The following is a 13,440-nucleotide window of genomic DNA, read 5'->3' on the forward strand; positions in this document are numbered from 1 at the left end:
TTTTGAGTCCAGCAACCCCAAATCACCCAAAGTCCCAAAAGTCCAATGCCCCAAAAGTCTCTGTCCCTGGTCAGGGCAGCCCCAGAGTTCGAAAGTTTATCTGCGGAGCTTTACCTCCCAACCTGGGTGGAAATGGGACAGGGGTAAGAGGCACCTTACGTGATCTGAAGCTGACCGCCCCACAGCTCCATAGCGGCGCTCCGCTCCGCCAGCCGCCCCACAAACTCCTTCGCTCAGCTGCACTCCGCTCCGCCAGCCACCCCACGAACTCCTTCGCTCAGCTGTGCTCCGCTCCGCTCCACCAGCCGCCCCACGAACTCCTTCACTCAGCTCCACAGCCCACAAGCAGCTCCTGCCATCCACACACTGCACCGCCTCGAACTGCTTCACCAGCCGTCCCGCAAACTGCTCCACAATATATCTTCAGGCTCCCCCACTACTTAACACAACACTCAGTGATTTCAGCTCTTAGGTGAATTCAGCTTATAATAGGGGAGCCCCAGTGCTGGTGCACTGTCAGCCCAAAGTGAGCTCAGCAACCTATAACTAGACTTCTAATGAAATCAAAATTAGCTCTGATATTCCACAGTGGAGAGAGGAGGAAGTGCAATCAGCATGTAAGGCCCTCACCAAGGGGCCCATGCCACCAAGTATTAATACTTGTCCCCAGCCTCTCTCCATTCACACAGTTTTGGAACCCATGACCCTTGCCTAGCGAGTGCTACTTAGTTGATGGTGAATCCCTCCATCATAACAAAAGGCCATGTACAGTTCCAAGCACAGTTCCCATAATCAGGGTAATAACAATTTATTCTTCCTGCCCCAATAACAGAGACACTGGGGATCCCACAGCAGCCAAAGTGACCATTTGGGCAGCTATGGTCTCATTCTAGGCGTGGTGGGTGTGCCTATGCAAATGAGATCGGCCCCTGAAGTTCTTTTCCACAACTTGCCACACCTCACCACCAGATGTCAGGGTGGAGCTCATCCTGACACTGCTTACATACGGGATTGTCCCTTTAAAAACTGGACATCTGGTCACCCTATTTATAATTACATTTCACCAAATCAGTAACAAATATAAACTCCTGGATCACTGGACTAGCCTTACCATGGAGTTACAGACAGTCTCCTTAAGCTCTCCAGCCCATCTCACCACACAGGCAAACTGCACTTAGTGATAACGGTCACATAAACCAAAAATCACACCACATCAGGTTCCTCCCAGTTCCAAGAAACCAGTCACTTCCCCCTCATCAATTGGTACTCTGGATCTTACACCAAGGACAACACTGGTAGCCAATGCTATAGTTAACTAACTATAGGTTTATTAGCTGACAAAAAGAAAGGAGTGTTATTGAGAGGTTAAAGCAGGTAAAATACATTAACAGGTGAGTCAAAGTTTGTGAATCCCAAAGGATAACAGGGGTGTAGTAATTTGCCAGTTCAGGGCCACCCAGAATAGCTCTGGGGATCTCCGTCTTCTTGTTTAGTTATTCCACCCTGGTAGAATTAAAACAGTCCAGAGATAAAGGATCTTCCTTTGAATGAGTACTTACAGCTTCTTCTCCACACAACAATCAGAGACATGTTCTTACTCACACAATGGCCAATTGCTTTGAATTTAGCACTCTTCATTTGCATTCAATGAGATATTATGTCTAAGCTTGTAATTAAATAAAACTGCCTGCCTTTACATTATAATAAGAATAGATACATGAAAGAATACAAGTAACATTCCATTCGTTTCATGAAGTTCTAACATCTGAATACACTCTTAGATTAACACACACTTTGATCTAGGTCTATTTAATTACCAGGCATGCGTAATGTAAATGTAATGTAGTAGTAAACAACAAGATATAGTTAGGCGAAAACAATACAATTAACATCTCCTTTGATCTCTATTAACACACAAGTGAACTGGCCTGAATATATAGTAATACATTTAACTCCTTTGATAGTCACACACAAGTGAATGGGCCTATGGCTCTGGCCTGGCTTTGTCAGCATCACACCTGCCACCAGGAGTTATGTGAGCCCTTCACACCAGGGTCCCGCATTCTCCCCCCATGCCATGGGCTGTGTGCATGCCCCTATTCTCCCATCGATACATCCCCATTCCCTCTTCCATCCCTCCTCCATGTTGTTTTTTTCTGGGAGATGAGTCATTCAGGTGGCCAACATCTTAAACTCCACTAGGATGCCAGGAGCTTCATTTCTCCCTCATATTCAGTTTACTGATTTCCCCTCAAATCAAAAGGGTTCTGGCCACTGGTGCCCAGGGCACCACCTGAAATTTTGGAATTGATCAGATGAGGCATTTAAAAGTTATCCCATTACAGACAGAGAGACAGACAGAGAAATGGCACCAAGCGGAGTGTAAGGGCATCGCATGCCTGGCCAAAAAGTGACATTTCTAGGCTTTTTTTTAATTCCTTGGAGAGGGCAGCATCCACCACTTCCCTTCCTCGCCCATTCCCCCAGCATAAATGGAGAAAATTTCTCTCATCAATAGCCAGCAAATCTCAGTACAGATGCACAGTGGCAGCCTCTTTCCCATGGTGGGAACTTAGCGGGGCTAGACAGAAATGTTGAGGGCTGTGCTATATATCTTGTGGGCACACGTACATATTTATTTGTCTAACAATGCGCACTTAAATGTCTCTTTTATCCATGTTATCCTCAAAAGGAGAATAAAAATATACACAGATCAGTTTTAAACTTTATCTCTGGCAGCTACCTGGGACAACATTTATTCACAGAAAATCAATAGGAAAAAAAATTGTACTCAGGATGTTCCTCTCTCAAAACCTCGTCTCACTCTCCTGTAAACCATTTCTCATTTAATTTTCTTTGAAAATTCTTGATCATTTATACACAAAATAAATCAACATCAGTCAAACATGGCATTTTAGAATTTCATTTTATAAAGCTCCTGGTTGGCCTGAACTGGGGCTTATACAGTATCTGGCTAACAAGCAAATGAGATCAGGCAAAAATCGTAGGACAGTAAATAGTCAAATCATCGGCATTTATACATCAGTGAAAGTCAGGGCAGTGAAGCTCAGCCTTGGCTGCCACAGCTCACTTAAAGCAATTTTAAAATCATGTTTGGATACAACAGGAATTACTGAAATGTTCATTCACATCTTTATAGACACTTTCATCCAGAAGGATCCATGTGGATGTTACAGACAGAGCTGGGCCAAACCATGCCACGCGAGCAGGGGGGAGGAAACCCAGGCAAGTATTAGCCAAAATGGCAGTATGTGACCTTCTAGCTGGGACCACAGATTTCTTAGCACCACTAACTGCCTTCCCTGGCTTCTCCCCACAGCACCCCCATGCAGAAGGGTAGCAGGCAATCACAGGGCGAATAGCCAATGCACCATGGCTTCTTAGCCTTACTGACCCTGGATGAGAGATGTGTGCGGGGCAGTGAGCAGAGCAGAGGGAAAGACCATTCCCAGGGATGGGGTGGGTTTCCCATGGAGCCTTGGTGTCTGTTGGGTTTGTGGGGATTCCCTTTGAAACCTCAATGTCTTTTGGGGTTGCTGGCTGCATCCCTCCTTTCCCCATTACATTATGCTGCAAACCTCCCTCATTGGTGTTTCTGAAGTACTTTCCCCCTCCCATGTGTTACCCCAGAGAAGGCGAGCATCAGGGCCAGGCTGTTTGGTGTCAGATTAGCCATAAAAGCACAGGATATTGTTCCTTTAAGTAGCAGAAGTGGATGGTTGGTATTCGGGGGCTCTTGGAGGGAACACTCATGTGGGAAAGGTTTGCAGGTCACTGGATGGTACCACTGTATCAGCAAAATGCAGTGGTGAGGACAAATTGGGATTTTGGCGATTTGCTCCTTAAGACAGAGGTGCAGAATCTCCACATTTGGGTCTTTTCCTCCTTCTTTAATTTTGCCATACATCGATATGTGATGTGAAATGTGATGTGATGTGAAACGTGAAATAGCATTGTTTCTTTATCTGTTTGGAAGCTGCAACCTGTGTCTGATATTAAAAGAGAATCAACATTACATTTAAGGGAATTAACTTCTGTAATTCTCCATTCACAAAAGAGTTTCTCAGCCTGTTTTTGATTTCAATGTAAAGGCTTCCTTTAGGCTCTCCAGTGCTTGTTCTTTGGTTTTTTCACCCCAGTCCTCAGGGAGATCGGCAGGGAGAGCATCAAACTCCTCAGCAAACTGGTGATTGAATTCCTTGAAAACAAACTTCCAGTAATCGGAAGCTGTGATGCTGGGATCTGGCTGGATATGCCAGTCTGGAAAAAATTTGCGATAATCTTTATAAGGATGAAACTCCCCTTTTGTCTCCGAACATCTGAATGTTTTATTTGAAGCCACAGAAGAGGAGCATATATCAGAGACAAGTATTCTTGTTTTATTCCACCAATATGCCCCTAATCCTTCAGGTCGGTGCACTGAAGCAAAATGCTCGTCATGTGCAGGAGCTCCTGCCTCACAGGGGACTTTACAGAACGGACACTGCTTCCCACAGCCAAACACTCGCTTGAAGATTTCATCCTGGGGCTTCACTGCAAGTTTTGAGAGTTTTGCAGAATTTCCAGATTTTCAAAAGTGGATAAAACTTGTTTTTCCAGGTCAGGAATAAACTGTTCTATAAAAGCTGAAAATTGGTCTGCACTTGCTGTGTTTTTAGACAGTATCACTTCTAAGCTATCCCTGGGAATGACTAGATCCTGCTGCAGCTTTTCACACAAGTTGTCTAAAAAGGCAGAGACTGTCTTAGTCTTCTCACCTTTGGAGTATTTCAGAACATGGCTGAGTTTATTAATTATTGGGGAGAAAATCCTTTTCTCCAAATCTCCCAATCTTGCCTTCTCTTTGTAGAGCATTAACAAGTTCCTCTGTATCCGGGTTTTGATAAAATCTACATAATGCCTTGTGTATTGCACATAATTGTTAAAGTCATTTTCTTCCAACAGCTGCTTCAGAACAAAGAATTGGAAAAATCTCCGGGTGCTGTACTCAACAGACCGTTCACTGCTGAGAATGTCATCCACGATTTCTGTCCCAAGTCTCTTGTTCACATAGTCCACCAGGGCAGGTCTCAGACACTGATCACAGAAATTCCAGGCCCTGTCCTGACACTCATCCTTCTCTAAGTACAGAGCTTTGAACGTGGAGAGATACTGAGGTTTCAGTTTCCCCAGATGCTACAGAGGATCATTTTCTTCAATGAATTATTCATGCATCGTCTGAAATGCACGAGCTGCATCCCCCAAAATGTGAAGCTTCAGGTCAACTGCAAAACAGGCGGTGGTGTGAAGGTTTTGAACATCAGCCTGCTGAAGCCACTTGTTAATCATCCGCAACAACTCTCTGCAATAAATTTAATCATAATCTGCTTTGCCATTTACTTTTCCATCAGTGTAACTACTGCACTCTTCTATTAAGGATTTAGCTAAAGCCTCTGTTTTATGCCAGCATTCCTGTGTCAAGAATTCTTTCACACCTGATATTGATAGTGTGTAACCTCTGAACACTTTTAAGTCTAAGTATTCCTTTTTCATTTTGAAATTTTGTGTTTTATAAGCACACAAGCTTTTGGCATCCTGTATCATCTTCCAGACTGCACTGCCCCTATCCGCTAGGTCTCTTCTCAGCTGGAACTCCACATCTTCAAATATGTTGCGTCTCTGTAAAGGAATAAGTGATAATTCTGACACTGTTTCTCTCCACATGTTCTCCAATTCCTTCTCCAGTTCATCATTATTTAATTTGCAGTTGCTTTTCCTGCAATGGTTCAGAAGCCCATCCACTTTCTCTTCAATTTTTCTCTTGTACTCTGACAGGACAGAGTCTGTTTTGTGTTGGCCTTTTTTAATATGAATCGCTTCTTGCCACTTGCTGAATGAATAACTCTCCAGTTCATTCCTGAGACTATTGGCACTTCTTCTAAAATCTTCTTTGTACTTTTCTATCAGGTGCAGATTTGCTGCTCCACTTTCAAAATACTGTTGTAAATGATTCACAATCTTCTCTGCTTCTTGCCTCAGTTTTTCCTGTGCCTCACTCTTCAGTCTGATTGAAAGATTAGGGTCTAGTTTATCTGGTGGCTGATTTTGGATGAAAGTTTCCTTTTCAGATACCCAGAAAGGTATCTCCTTCCGGAAACCCCATTCCCACTCTGCATACTTCACAGACAGCTGGTTATAGGCTTCATCAACAAGGCTGTTTCTAAAGCTGAAAATGAAGTTCTCATGTTTTACAGCATTCCACAGGCTCCTCACCCATTCAAGAAATTGGGGAATGTCATTGGGAGTTCTCTCTTGTGAACAATCTTTCAGAAATTCAAACAAATATTTCTTTAATTCATAAACCTTTTGACTGTATCCCAAATTCACTGGAGCCATGGGGGGGAGTCCGTGCCACAAAGCAGGAATGTACCAATTGTGTTTTTCCAGATCATAATCCATAATATCAGAAAAATTCATCTCCTTGCATTTCTTTTCCATGTTTGCTGCAGCTTTGGTCATTTCATTCAGCTGTTCCAGGAGGTGTTTCCTGTCCCTCATGTTTTGTTCATGTGCAGACACGTCACTGACATTCTGATGCACAAACTGGCAGTTGGTTTTTTCCCCGATTTTCTCCATTCTGAGAAATGCATGGACCACAATTTGCAGAACATCTTTCATTTCAGTGGCATTCTCCATGGCCATGTTAACGATGGTGATGTCACTCAGTCCAATCACCAGGGTGGCCAGCTCATTGTCATGTTGATAACTATCCTCCAGCTTGGCCAGTTCGGGGGCTTTCAAGCCTTCTGTGTCTATCACCAGGATGAAATCACAGCCCAGTTCCTGCTGAAAGTTCCCTGCCACTTTAATGAGTAACATGAAGGCTCCCCATGTGCATCAGCCACTGCTCACTGCAAACTGCAGGCCGAACATGGTGTTGAGGAGGGTGGATTTCCCAGTGCTCTGTACTCCCAGCACCGTCAGAACCAGCATTCTGTACCTTCCCCCCAGCTTGGCATCAAGCTGACTCAGAACATCTGTTACCCACTGCAGTGGGATGTTGGAAATGTCTCCATTAATGATCTCCATGGGAAACCCTTTCAGCATGAGGTCAGCTGCTATGCTTGGGAGATGGGTGAATTGCCTTTGGCTTTCTGCCATTTTACCTTCTTTAACCATTGAGCATTCAGCTTCATAAAACTGCCCCAACTCACGCATGAAATGCTCCACTCCTAAGGAACTGGCAGAGATTAATTTGTCTAACTCTGCAAACATTTTGGGGTCATCTTTTGAGTTTTTGCATTTCTCTTTATATTGATCCCATAGTTTAGAAAGATTCTCCCTAGCAATGGGATCCAGGCCAAACTTCATCCATTTCAGGAAGTAATGTTTCTCCCTGTGATGTAGGTGTTCTATTCCAGTAATAAATGTAATCAAACCATCAGTAAGGTCATGTTTATTCTGCTGAGCACATAAATCCATTAATTTCTTTTTCAGCTGAGATTTATAGTTCTCCAGTGGGGTGTCTCCTTGCTTTCTCATTCGGCACAGCTCTGTATCCACTTCAGCCAAGTTTCTCCATGTCTCCCCTTGGAGTCTCAGCTTTTCCCTCTTGTACTTTGCCACATCTTTGATTTGTGCAGTGATTTCCTTTGCATATGTGTTTGGGGTCTGACATTCCTTGTTATCCTCATCTACCTGGATGCCTAATTGACGTGCTGTCTCAGCCATGGCTTCTATACTCACTCTCTTGGGAGAAGATTTCATTATGGCTGCTATTGCAGACTGCAGAACTTTTACAAATTGTGCCTTATTTGTGGTACCTCCTTTCCACAGCACATGTGACTTGTTCAGTTTCAGCATCGAGGCTAACTTTTTCAGGAATTCCAGCGTTTGCTTGGCTTTCCCAGCCTGATTATTGAAGATGAAGTAGTATTTAGTGGCTGAGCCCTGCAGAGATGATAACAGCGTGTATTCTCTCTCACTGATGCTCTCCGTTAATATGAACACTGCTGAGGAGACCTCTGTTAAAAAGCTGAACTGCAGCCAGTGCAACTCAATGTCTCTCCGCAGGTTTGCAACCACAACAGGCTCTGGGAAAAGATCCAGATTCTCCCTCCCAGCAGGGAAATACCAGGAAATCTCGAGCAGCCCACCTGCGATTTCCCGAGGGATGTTCCCAGACTCCATGTCTCGATGGATGAAGAAATCCTGGTGCTGCTGGGAGGGGCTGAGAACCTCATTGAGGAGGTGGGACTTGGAGAAGCTGCAGCTCCCCATCCGCACAAAAGAAATGGTTGGCATTGACGTGAGCACCAAGCTCTCCTCTCTGAACCCTCTACTCTCTGACAGGGAGTGCGGCCTCCACTTCCTCACCATGTCCCTCATGGCCCACAGCAGTAGGGTGCACTTGGGGGTGTCGAGGGCAGGTAGCAGCAGAGGGAGAGCAAACTGGCACATGGACATTTTGGACAGGATCTCCTGCTGTAGGAAACTGTCTGAGGAAAGCAGAATGGCACAGAGAACATCAAGGGTGTGCAGGGAATCACTGGTGTCTGTGTCACTGAGAAAAGTAAAATCTTCAGGAATATCCAGCTCCTCTTTGTCCATAGTTAGTGTTTGATCAGTGGGTGCCCTGTGCTCAAGGCTTGTGCTTCTTGCCATCCCATTCAGAGCCATGAGCTTCCTGAGGAAATGCCAAGGTAAATCTCCTGTTGTCTGAGGAGGGCAGTTCTTTAGACTTTCTGGTGTGATTTCCAGGACATCTCTCAGCTTTAGTTTCCTGCTTCTGTATTTCTACTTTTCTAACTTTGACTCGATGTAATGAAGGGCTTTTGGTCTCTCTGCAGAAAGGTAATACAACATAAACACTTTGATAAACTGAAAATGTTTTCAGGTAGAACTCTTACTTTGGTATTAGGGCCATAATGTGAAGGAATTGCAATTATTAAACAAAAATCGTGGAGGTCTGCATGCTCCTTGTGAGTGACAACCACATAGCGGGGTCATGTAGCTGGAGTACTGAAGCACCGTTTATCTGGTGCAACCTTCACAGATTTGACCCAACTGTCACACTCTCAGTCATCCTAACTGAAATGCCACACTTATGGAGAGCTACGGAAATTCTTTCAGAGAGGTCATGTATTCAACTAGAAATGTGGTTTTGGTTGGCCTAAAATTATTGCAATTTTGATATGAGAGGTTTCAGCCATTCATAAAATGGCCAGAGAAGAAGGAGGAGGTGGTGCTGCTGTTCCCTCCCCCAGTCCTCCCATAACATGTAGCCCAGTGGATGTGGGAAAGCCAAGTTTGAAATCCTGCTCTGAAACAGGTCCCAAATTAACTTTTCTGAGTCACCAAAAATTTCAAAATATTTTAGATTTGGTTTGACGCAAACTAAATATTGTTTTTTAATGGTTTTTTTTTTGGAACCACCACCAAACCAAACAAACAATTATTCATCCAGCTCTGCTCAGCTGCAATGCAGGCAATCCTTCAGACAATGCATAAATTCTTCCTTCTTTCCACCTCCCTTGTTTACTACTTCACCTGATGGTGTTCTTGTCACCACTTTTCTTCTCAGTACATCACACTAGGGCAGGAAGTGAGGATGAATATGCAGTCAGCTTACTGGCCCACACTAGCAGCATATTCTACCCAGGAGACAGATCCGCAAATGTTACAAAGGCTGAATGATGACTAGAAATTGAAGCAACCAGCATGGAACTTAGAGGGAGGGTCACAAGTTGCAGGAGGGAAGAGTATGGAGAAAGCACCAGCAGGTCAGTCTGTGTGCACGTGGCTCGAATGCTAAGCTCCAAGTGCTGCAGCTCTGTAAATAGTTGCTTGAATGAAGGGCTGGCTTAGTTGAATAAGACTGGATCCTCACAGAGGAAAAGATTTATGGATGATATTGAAGCAAATTGAGAACAAACAGACAAAGGCGTATAATTTAAATAACACCAATATCTTGAACACTAGAGGTGTAGAAGCATTAGATGACAAAGTCTGTGAGTACGCTGTTCGAACATTATGCCAAGATGACCAGGCTCATATATGGTGATGAGGATAGAGCCATTGCAAAAACATGCAAGATGGAGTATTTAGGAAGAAAGGCGAAGATCATTTAAATATGTGCCTATAGAATTCAGTACCATGGCTTCAGAGAGATCTTTCTCATACCTGAGCGAGAAGATGCAATAGAGAAGCTTGAACCAAGCAATTCCCCTGGGCTGGACCCCATCTGTGACCATGAGCTAAAGCACTTTGGGAAGAAGGCTAGAGCCAGGTTGTTGGACATCAGAAATTACTCAAGCATAAAAAAGGAAGGTACCTAAATTGATGGAAATCACCAGTTACTGTTTCTCTGAAATCCGGCAAGGATCCCTCTTTTCCAGGCAGCTATTGGCTTATATCTTTAACCAGTCTCCTTTGCAATATAATGGAAAGAACAGTACAGTCAAGGCTTCTATGGTGGCTTCTAAAAGAAGGAAAGGTAGAACCTACCCAAATGGCTTATGGGCCTTTGCACTCAATGACAGACTTGCTGGTGGCCTTCTGGCAGCCTCTTAGCAATGGCTTCCAGAAAAAGCCACCGCAGTCATCAACAGGAGTCTGTTTTTAAACTCAGTGCAACATTTAATGGAGTCTGGCGTAATAGGCAGTGAAATGGGAGTTTGGTAAAATGCACCTCTGGATAAGAGGTTTCCTTCCATACAGGAAAAAAACCCACTAAGATTAAGTTATACTCCTTCAAAGACAACGAGGCCAGGATTTCTTCAGGGCTCAGTATTAAGTCCTGGTGTTTTTTTGCTGCTCTCCTCTGGTCTGTCAGACTACCTGAAATGATTTGAATACACCTATGCAGACGATGTTGCACTTCATACCATGGGTCTTGAAAAAGATATATGGAGAATGGATTGAATGAGGACTTAGAAATCGTAACTAGATGGGCAACGCAACATAAATTCAAGCACAATCCAGCAAAAACAAAGTCCACCTACTTTACCATAATTATAGGAGGTTCAACTACAGACCAATCTTCACACTGGCTGGAGAAGGTATTGCTGTTGAGAAAAATCTGCTATACCTTAGAGTGACATTGACACTGTACTCATGTTTGGACCACAGGTCAAAAAGTTGGCAGCCAAAGCAAAGAAGAGATTGGCTCTTCTATAATGTATTGCAGGTACCAACTGGGGTTCACATGTTTGAACACTGAAAACAACATGCTGCTCAATATCTCATCCAATACTTGCATAACTCTTACCTGTCTGGTCACATAGTGCTCTCAGTAACTTTGCCAAGATCAATGTTGTGCAGTCATCTGCAATTCACACACTAACTGGAGGTGTAAGATCCACTCCAACAGCAATTTGTAAAAAGAGTTTTTGATGTTCAACCACTTGAGAATCATAGAGAAGAATAGCTATTTTGGTATGGAAATTATCTCATTCCCTATCTGAATGTCATCACTGTTCAGGTCTGTTCAGAAACTGGAAAACCAACTTAAGGCTGAAAAGATCCTCTTGTTTCCAGAAGTGCACAAAGGCTACTGGAGAAACAGAAACACTTGATGATGCTATGAGGGTAGAGTGTGTGAAGCAACATGTACACCCACTAATCCCTCCACATGAATCTATTTACTTTAATAAATATCTCTCCCTTTGGGAACCTTGCTCAAAGGAACATACGGAGTAGGCCACCCTAAAGAAAATTGTAGAAAAGCCACAGGTCAGAATATGAACAAGAGGCTGCCCGGCAGCTCTCTAACACCACTTTCTACAAGCCATTACCCTCTGATCCCACTGAGAGTTACCAAAAGGAACTACACCATTTGCTCAAGAAACTCCCTGAAAAAGCACAATAACAAATCCGCACAGACACACCCCTGGAACCCCGACCAGGGGTATTGTATTTGCTACCCAAGATCCATAAAACTGGAAATCCTGGATGCCCCATCATCTGAGGCATTGGCACCCTGACAGCAGGATTGTCTGGCTATGTAGACTCCCTCCTCAGGCCCTACGCTACCAGCACTCCCAGCTATCTTCGAGACACCACTGACTTCCTGAGGAAACTACAATCCATCGGTGATCTTCCTGAAAACACCATCCTGGCCACTATGGATGTAGAAGCCCTCAACCCCAACATTCCACACAAAGATGGACTACAAGCCATCAGGAACATTATCCCCAATAATGTCACGGCCAACCTGGTGGCTGAACTTTGTAACTTTGTCCTCACCCATAACTATTTCACATTTGGGGACAATGTATACCTTCAGATCAGCGGCACTGCTATGGGTACCCGCATGGCCCCTCAGTATGCAAACATTTTTATGGCTGACTTAGAACAATGTTTCCTCAGCTCTCATCCCCTATTGCCCCTACTCTACTTGCGCTATATTGATGACATCTTCATCATCAGGACCCATGGAAAAGTAGCCCTTGAGGAAGTCCACCATGATTTCAACAATTTCCATCCCACCATCAACCTCAGCCTGGACCAGTCCACACAAGAGATCCACTTCCTGGACACTCCGGTGCTAATAGAATCACAGAATCATAGAATCATAGAATATCAGGGTTGGAAGGGACCCCAGAAGGTCATCTAGTCCAACCCCCTGCTCAAAGCAGGACCAATTCCCAGTTAAATCATCCCAGCCAGGGCTTTGTCAAGCCTGACCTTAAAAACCTCTAAGGAAGGAGATTCTACCACCTCCCTAGGTAACGCATTCCAGTGTTTCACCACCCTCTTAGTGAAAAAGTTTTTCCTAATATCCAATCTAAACCTCCCCCACTGCAACTTGAGACCATTACTCCTCGTTCTGTCATCTGCTACCATTGTGAACAGTCTAGAGCCATCCTCTTTGGAACCCCCTTTCAGGTAGTTGAAAGCAGCTATCAAATCCCCCCTCATTCTTCTCTTCTGCAGGCTAAACAATCCCAGCTCCCTCAGCCTCTCCTCATAACTCATGTGTTCCAGTCCCCTAATCATTTTTGTTGCCCTTTGCTGGACTCTCTCCAATTTATCCACATCCTTCTTGAAGTGTGGGGCCCAAAACTGGACACAGTACTCCAGATGAGGCCTCACCAATGTCGAATAGAGGGGAACGATCACGTCCCTCTATCTGCTCGCTATGCCCCTACTTATACATCCCAAAATGCCATTGGCCTTCTTGGCAACAAGGGCACACTGCTGACTCATATCCAGCTTCTCGTCCACTGTCACCCCTAGGTCCTTTTCCGCAGAACTGCTGCCTAGCCATTCGGTCCCTAGTCTGTAGCTGTGCATTGGGTTCTTCTGTCCTAAGTGCAGGACCCTGCACTTATCCTTATTGAACCTCATCAGATTCCTTTTCGCCCAATCTTCCAATTGGTCTAGGTCCTTCTGTATCCTATCCCTCCCCTCCAGCGTATCTACCACTCCTCCCAGTTT

At 44.4% G+C, this 13,440-nt stretch overlaps 1 pseudogene; it reads right to left on the reverse strand.

Moving 5' to 3' along the window:
• Positions 1-4,084: 4,084 nt before the first annotated feature.
• LOC140913299 (up-regulator of cell proliferation-like) lies at positions 4,085-8,808 on the reverse strand (annotated as a pseudogene).
• Between the last annotated feature and the right edge of the window lie 4,632 nt (positions 8,809-13,440).

Source organism: Lepidochelys kempii, chromosome 6, assembly GCF_965140265.1.
Source record: "Lepidochelys kempii isolate rLepKem1 chromosome 6, rLepKem1.hap2, whole genome shotgun sequence".
In the NCBI taxonomy this organism is placed as follows: Eukaryota; Metazoa; Chordata; order Testudines; family Cheloniidae; genus Lepidochelys; species Lepidochelys kempii.